Source organism: Rhinolophus ferrumequinum, chromosome 22 (assembly GCF_004115265.2).
Source record: "Rhinolophus ferrumequinum isolate MPI-CBG mRhiFer1 chromosome 22, mRhiFer1_v1.p, whole genome shotgun sequence".
Taxonomy (NCBI): Eukaryota; Metazoa; Chordata; class Mammalia; order Chiroptera; family Rhinolophidae; genus Rhinolophus; species Rhinolophus ferrumequinum.
Window position 1 is genome coordinate 36427265 of NC_046305.1, and position 8952 is coordinate 36436216.

The following is an 8952-nucleotide window of genomic DNA, read 5'->3' on the forward strand; positions in this document are numbered from 1 at the left end:
CTCCCATCAGTGGAGGAAGCAGCAGCAACAGCAGCCCTACATTTTCTTTGGTATTAACTTATCACCAACCAACCAGTAACAGAGAAGTATTTTTATGGTTGCCACCACAGAGAAAAATAGAACATTGGCAACCACAGGTAGAAGAACAAGGGAGATTAGAATGGTGCCCCCACTTGTTGTCCTAGAAACCTAGGTGACAGTCATGCTTTACTCTTCCTCTTCTTGACTCCCCACTTCCCCCAGATATTCACCAGTCTGCATATTATTCCTATTCAGTATTTCTTGAATGTATCCACTTCTCTCTCTCTCTGCTTCCCCAGCATAGGTTAGACCACCATTACATCTCACTTTAATTTTGTAGCAGCTTTCTAGCTGCCACCACTCTTGCCTCACCCAGTCCATTCTTTATGAGGCAACTAAAGTGATCTCTTTAAACTGCAAACCTCCCCCTTGCAAAATGCTTCAATAATTTCTCATTGCTGTCAGGATAAAGTCCGCACTTCTTCATGTGGTTTTAAGCCCCTTCATATCAGAACCTCTCCCCCCAACAAATACTTCTGCAACCTCACTTCTTTCCTCTCTAAATTGCTGAAATTTCAATTCCCTTGAACAAGGAATGTGCTTGCCTCTGGATCTTTGCACATTTCTTGTGTGATTTCACACCTGCTCGCCTCCCAGCATCATCTCATACCCTGTCTCATCACCCCACATTCGTCTCGAATGCACCAGACATGTTCTGTTCCAGGGCTGCTCGTGTGTTCTCTGGCTTGAATACTCTCCCCAGTTATGAAGTACATCTGTGTGACTCTGACATGTTACACTCAGTGGCTGCGTGGGAAATCAAAATGAGGGAGAGTACATACATACTTTAGTATCTCGAAACACAGATTCAAGAGTTTGAAGTTTTTTTATTAATTTAAAATGTTTTTTTCAATTACAGTTGACATGTTATATTAATTTCAGGTGTACAACATAGCGATTAGACGTTTATATACCTTACAAAGTGATCACCCCGATAAGTCTAGTACCCATTTGATATCATTCAGTTATTACAATATTATTGACTATATTCCCTAAGCTGAACTTTACATCCCCATGACTATTTTGTAACTACCAATTTGTACTTCTTAGTTCCTTCACCTTTTTCACCTACCCACCCCCAACACCCCTCTAATCTGCCAACCAACAATTTGTTCTCTGTGTCTATGAGTCTGTTTCTTCTTGTTTATTCATTTATTTTGTTTTTCAGATCCCACATATAAGTGAAATCACATGGTATTTATCTCTCTCTGTCTGACTATTTCACTTAGCATAATACCCTCTAGGTCTATCCATGTTGTTTCAAATGGCAAGATTTCATTCTTTTTTATGGCTGAGTAATATTCCATTGTATGTATGTGCCACTTCTTCTTTAACCATTTGTTTATCAATGGATACTATGTTGTTTTCATATTTTGGCTATTATAAATAAGCTGCAATGAACATAGGGGTGCATATGTCTTTTCGAATTAGTTTTGGATTTCTCTGGATAAATACCCAGACATAAAACCTCTGGGACATAAGGTAGTACTATTTTTAATTTTTTGAGGAACCTCCATACCGTTTCTCATAGAAGATGCACCAATTTACAACCCCATCAACAGTACACAAGGGTTCCCTTTTCTCCACATCCTCACCAACACTTGTTGTTTGTTGATTTATTGATGATAGCCATTCTGACAGGTCTGAAGTGAAAAAGTTTGAAGTTCTAAGAAACCACTGTGTACAGACCACTGAACATGAATCAGTAGAGTGACTCTTCTTGAACGGCATTTGCAAAACTAAGAAGATGAAGCACAATCTAGACAGGTCCTTCAGGGAATGCTAATAGCTACAAAACATTTCCAGTTGATGTCTTGCTTATACTGCACTATAATGAATGGCTCATGGTCCCTGAGCTGGGGATGTTTCCAGACCAGAGGAGGAAACAGAAATATACTTAGCCAACTAGGAGATCTGTACAGTAATAGCCACTGTTTCTTGAGCTTCTATTCTGTCATGTTCCTCTGCATTATCTCCAGACCTGTATTTCTAACCACATGGTGTATATGTATATCACTTTTGGGTACTATCACACAGACACCTCAGATTCTACCTACCTAGAACAGAATTTGTCATCTTTCCCATAAAACATGCTCCTTTTCCAGTGTTCTCCCTCCCAGTTAATGGCACCACCCTCCAATCAGATACCCAAGTAAGAGACCTCGCTCTTCCTTTGTACCTTCCACTCTTACCATCCACATGCAGCTTGTCACCCTCTCCTGTCAACACTACTTCCTTCTTTCCTGATAATGCTCAAACCCAGTTACTTCTCTTCATCCTCACTGCCTCTACTTCAACCAAGGCTACACTTGCTTCTGAATAATAACAGGTCCCTAACTGGTTTCCCTCCCTCCAATCTTACCTCACCTTCATTCTTTCTCCATTCTGCAGCCAGTGTGATATTTCCGAAGCTCAAATCTAATTATGTTACTTCTGTTTAAGAACCTTGGTGAATATTTGTTGAATGATTATCTTCTTGAATTTTCAGAATAACATTAGGTTGGACATTATTCCATTTTCAAGGCTAACAGAGGATGGTATTTGTCATATCAAAACAACAGTAAAATATCCTGACTTTCGGGGTGAAATATACAATAGATAATTGTTGATTATTCAGGAAAATGATATCTCTCAAACTGCGCATATCACATACTGTATTTCTAGGTCTTCATTTTAAAATGAAAAAAATTGCACTTCTAATATTATTTTCAATATTTTAATACATAAAGCTCTAATATGAAGAATTTGAAGATGTATAGTTTAAGGAAATTAAGTCTCTCTCTTCCCTTTTTTGAAAAAATAAAATCAGATCTTTATTTATATTACTGGTTATGATACATGACCTGCTTTCAGGTTATGCTGTAGATAGGACCAGAAAATGGGGGGGGGGGGGTGCTGGGGGAAACTAAGCTCCCACTGCAATGAAATCATGATTTGATTATGATACACTGACAACCTGTACTATTACTAGTTTTATACCCCTTGTTTATGAATGCAGGGCTAATATCTAACAGCTTCTAAGGGAATCTGTATGGGAAACTTACTGTATCACCAATTCCAAAGGTTTGCAATGGAAATTCATTCCATCCTGAGGCTTAGATGAAATTATTTTAGGACTAAGAGTTCAGATACTTTAATAAAAATTTGTTTTCAACCATGGTATAATGTTGGCAGTTTGAAAAATCCAGGGGTGGAAGTGATAATTAGATCAGTATTTGATTTTAAAGGCTATAGGTTTTTCAGAGTCCTTTTTTTGAGAGGACATGGGTTTCTGATGAATATGATTACAGCTGTTTTGGACATTGGCCTTGGCTGGGGAAGCACAATGTCACTTCCTTCATTTTGGGGGCCCGCTCTCTTTTCTGATTCTTGAATCACAACTAGAGCCGCCACAATTAGCCTGGCATAAAGCACATCTTCGCAACTGCTTTTCTAAGGGGAAGAACTGCTGCACACACTATATAAATGTGCAAATTCACTTTCTCTCTGCATGTGGTGGCATTTTTGTGCAAGAGAATCCATCAGTGTTGCTTTCCTCTGTGAGTCTCTGAGGGTCAGGCTTCCTTCTTGCCATAAAGTGGGGTGCGAAACTCTCTGAAACTACCTTGTTTATTTCACTCCTAGTGAGATATGCAATAGATCAGACATGGTATGCCTTACCTTCTCATGCGTCTGACTGACTTCAGTGTGTGTTTTTTTATAGTCTTCAAATGAATTATGCACAAAACAAATAGCAGCTGCCTGGGGCAGATAACAGCAAAACAGGGTCGTAGAGCTGTGTGGTCAGTCCTTCCCTTTCTAAACTGCAGTCTGTCCCTTTGAGGGTCCCGTGAGTTCTCAACTGCCAGAGTTCAAGGGAATCTAGCAGAGAAAAAATATCAGTTTAAAATTCAAGGTACCCGTGTATTCATTTATGGAAAAAAAAATCTCTCAACCTCTGTTTTAGAGAATAAAAGAGGAAAGAGGTAGGAAATCCCCTCAACAGTTTTATTTAGAAAAAAAAATCACACCTGTGCTACCTCTATGGTGACAAATAAAAACGATGCAGGAGAGGAACTTGGTGTGCATGTTTTTAATTAGATTATTAATGTTCACAGCATCAAGTACAAGAGCACAGAACATAATCCAGCCGATTTATACTCAGACCCTGCCTGCTTTCATGCTTTTCACACATCATGTTGCCCCTTCTCAGTCGGCTTAGTGGTTACTGTGGATCTGGTACTCCACCCTTTTGATCAGATAAAGCTAAAATATGATGACAAAGGGAGGAAAAAAAAACCCTATATGCATAAGCCAGTGTTGATGAAGACATCAAATACCTAAAATGGAAATCTATCAAACTTTTTAATAAATTTGTAACATTTTAAGGAATACTATTGCTTCTTAGGTTGCCTTTCATTGGGTTGGGCCAAAACCTTCTGAAGCATCTAAGTTAATAGGAGACTTAACTGATGTTTTTTATCATGCTTACATTTGAGTTTTTAAAGCAACCTGAGCTTCAGGTAAGTTGTTTGTCAGTTATTTTGCACACACCAATAAACCTTCACTAGTGCAGTGAACAAACTACACAAACATATTTGAGGGTCCTTCAAAAGCCCTCTTCCTTTTTCTAACCAAATGTATACCTTAATCTCCTGCTGTCTGGAAATTCTGAAGCTATCACTGGCATCAGGTTTTTTTGTTCGATCTTTAAAAGTCTCTACTGTTCCCTCTTTTCTGTCCTCTGGCTTTTTTTGAAAACAATTCAGAAAGTGGGTGGGATAACATGTGGCTGTAGTCTTCTGGATCTGAGTGGCAGATGCTGCCCTTAGAAGTGAGAGTGTGTATCTGCTCTGCAAGTCCCTGCCTGGTTTCCTTGCCCCTGTTTCCTGCCTGTCCCTTGCCTTCCTGTAAATCTGCAGGTCTTCTTCCACGAGTCTAGCATGGCCCCTGGACTCTCAGTAAGTGGGTATGAAGTTTCATGTAGCTCTGCAGCAACAGTCGGATAGTTCCCACTTTACCGGTGAGGAGACCAGGGCTTATGAGTCATATAGGCAGAAAGCCTTGTCATAGTCGCATAATTGCTGCTCCGATTGTACTGAGCCCTTATGTCAGTGATTTCCTTTTATTTGTGTGCATCATCATCATCCTGGCCCTGGAGATTTGCTGCCTGTCAAATAAATTCTCCCAGTCCACTGTGAGAACTTACTATAGCGCGTGTTATCAAGATTTCTAAAGCCATATGTGATTTTTATTTTATTTTTATTTTTCAATTACAGTTGACATACAATATAATATTAGTTTCAGTTGTACAGCATAATGATTAGACATTTATAGAACTTACGAAGTGAACACCCCGATAAATCTAGTACCCATCTGACACCACACATACTTATTACAATATTATTGACTATATTCCTTATGCTATACTTTACATCCCCATGAGTATTTTGCAACTACCAATTTGTACTTCCTAGTCCCTTCCGTTTTTTTACCTAGCCCCAAAAACCCCCTTTCCAGCTGGCAACTATTAAAATGTTCTTTGTATCTATGAGATTGTTTGTTTGTTTATTTTGTTCTTTAGATTCCACATGTAAGTGAAATCATATGGCATTTGTTTTTCTCTGTCTGACTTACTCCACTCATCCTCTAGGCCCATCCATGTTGTTGCAGATGGCAATTTTTCATTCTTCCTTGTGTCTGAGTAACATTCCATTGTATATATATACCACCTCTTCTTTATCAATTCATCCCTTGATGGACACTCAGGTTGCCTCCATATTTTGGCTACTGAAAATAATGCTGCAATGAATATATGGATGCACATGTCCCTTTGAAGTAGTGTTCTGATTTTCTTTGGACAAATACCCAGAAGTGGAATTACTGGTCCTTCTTTGTCTCTTGTTATACCTTTGTTTTGAAGTCTATTTTGTCTAGTGTAAGTATTGCTACCCAGGTTTTTTTTTTTTCCATGAAATATCTTTTCCATCCCTTTACTTTCAGTCTGTGTGTGTCTTTCAATCTGAAGTGAGTCTCTTGTAGGCAGCATATGTAAAGCTTTTATTTTCTTATCCATTCAGCCACGCTTTGTCTTTTGTTTGGAGCATTTACTCCATTTGCGATATTGTAATTAGTGCAATTTTATTATCCATATTTTTTATCTTTTTTTCTTCTTCTACTTCTTAAAGAAGTTCTTTTAATATTTCTTGTATACTGGTTTGGTGTGATAAACTCTTTAGCTTTTTCCTGTCTGGGAAGCTCTTTATGTCTACTTCAATTTTAAATGGTAACTTTGCTAGGTAGAGTAATCTTGGTTGTAGGTCCTTGCTTTTCATCACTAATATTTTATGCCAATCCCAACAGAAAAGTTCTGTTGAGAAATCACCTGACAGTCTTATGTGGGCTCCGTTGTACATAACTGACTGCTTTCCTCTTGCCATTTTTAAGATTCTCTGTCTTTAACCTTTGGCATTTTATTATAATGTGTCTTGATGTGGACCTGTTTGGATTTATCTTGTTTGGGACTCTCTGTGCTTCCTGGGCTCATGTTTATTTCTTTTGCTAGGATATGGAGTTTTCTGTCATTCTTTCTTCAAATAGGTTTTCAATTCCTTGGTCTTTCTCTTGTCCTTCTGGTACACCTATGATGTGAATGTTGGTACACTTGATGTTGTCCCAGAGGCCCCTTAAACTCTCCTCATTTGGGGGGATTCTTTTTTATTTTTGCTGTTATGATTGGATATTTTCTGCTACCTTATCGTCTAAATCACTGATTTGATCCTCTGCTTCCTCTAATCTACAGTTGATTCTCTCTAATATATTCTTCATTTCAGTTATTGTATTCTTAATTTGTTAATGATATTTTTTTATCTCCATTTTTATGTTGCCTTTCTCTTTGTAAATGTTCTCCCTGAGATCAGAATGTTTTAAACTCTGCGTCTGGTAGATTGCTTGTATCCATTTTGTTTAGTTCTTTTTCTGGAGCTTTGTTCTGTTCTTTCATTTGGGACATGTTTCTTTGTCTCCCCATTTTAGCTGCCTCCCTATGTTTGTTTCTATGTATTAGGTAGGGCTGCTATGTCTCCCAGTCTTGGTGGAGTTGCGTTATGTAGTAGGTGTGCTGTGGGGCCAGTGGCGCAGTCTCCCTGGTCACCTGAGCTGGGTGCTCCAGTTGTGTCCCTTGTGTGCTTTTTTGTTGTAGCTGAGCCTTGGTTTGCACGTCAATGGGACGGATTGACCCAGAGGCTGATTGGTTGTGAGGACTGGCTGTGACTATAGTGGAGCTATTGTTGTGCAGGGGTTGACCCTACAGAGCAGGATTCACTTTAGCAGAGCTCTGGTGCCCGCCCAGTCTGCCCTTTGGGTGTGTCATCTGTGGAGGTGTCCTGGGAGTGCTCCCACATGATCTGAAACTGCATGCTGGCCCCACGGCCTTCTGGGATGTGCCCTGCCTCAGGCCAAGTTTATCCTCCTCCTGTGCCATGCCCAGGGCCACTTGGTGTGACTCACAAAGGAATCCACAGATACCTTTCACCTGCACTGAGCTTGGAAGTGCCTCGAGAGACCAAGCCATGTACCGAGGCTAGCTGCCACTAGTGCCGGGCTTGGGGCTGCTCTGTAAGAGGTATGGGCATGCCAAGGCCAGATGCTGCTTGTTTGGATTTTGTGAACCTTTGAGAGATTTTAGGAAAGTCTTCAGCATAAGCAAAGACAGGCTGTTAATTTGGAAAAGACACTGGAAGCAGCTTGAGTGGGCCTGTATGTTGGGTGCGGCTGGGTCTCAGGGAATCACTGAGGTGGGGTGAACAAATGGTGTTAGCGAGGTTTATGGAGACACAGACATGGCATCTGCCTAAGTTTGCATGTTGGTAGTGGGGAGGGCTCAACAAAGAAACAATGGCTTCTACCAGCACTTTTGTCTGGGAGAAAGTTCCAGTCCTTTCCCTGAAGACAGATAATTCAGTTGCTCCCATATGTCCCTGGCACCTTTTAAGCTGCTTCTCCAGCTCTGGAGCTCCGAGCAAGAGAGTGCATCAGTGAGTAAGCTTGTGCACTGGCCCTTTAAGAAGAATGCCTGGGATTCTAGCCACCCTCTATCTCACTCAGCCACAATCTCTGCTGGTTTTTATAGCCAGAAGTTGTGGGGACTTCTCTCCCTGGCACTGGAACCCTGGGCTGGGGAGCCTGGTGTGGGACTGGGACCCCACACTCCTCAGAGTTACCTCTGAAGCTGAGATATCCCTCCTTATTTTTAACAACCAGTTTGGGTATAGGGTCCAGCCCATTCTGCATTTTCACCCCTCCTGCCAGTCTTGACATGGCTTCTTCTGTATATCCTTAGTTATAGGACTTCTATTCAGCTAGGCTTCAGGCAATTCTCAACGATGGTTGTTCTATAGGTTAGTTGTAATTTTGATGTGGTCGTGAGAGGACGTGAGCACAGTGTTTACCTAACTCTGCCATCTTGACCGGAAAAAAAAAAAATGACCTACTTTTAAAGGGGACTATACACTCTAAAGAGGTTAAAAACCACAACTCCATAAATATATTGGCCAACAATCTGTTCTATAGTATTTTTGCAGCCTCAGCAATAACCATTCTTTACCATTCACCTTACATTTCAACCATAGAAGATTACTTGGCATTCTTCCAATCTGCCAAGAGTCTTCAGCCCCCATCTTTCTGAATCTTTGTCTCCAGTGTTTCCTAATTACCTTATGCTTCGGCAATTGTGAATTATTTGCAACTCTCTGAAATGCACTTTCAAGGTTTGATGCACTATCTATGCTATCTTCAATTTGGATCACCCTCACAATCTGCCTGGTGAACTCTTCCACATCCATCAAGACCCAACGTAAACCTCACTCTTCTATGAATATCCACTTACTCCTT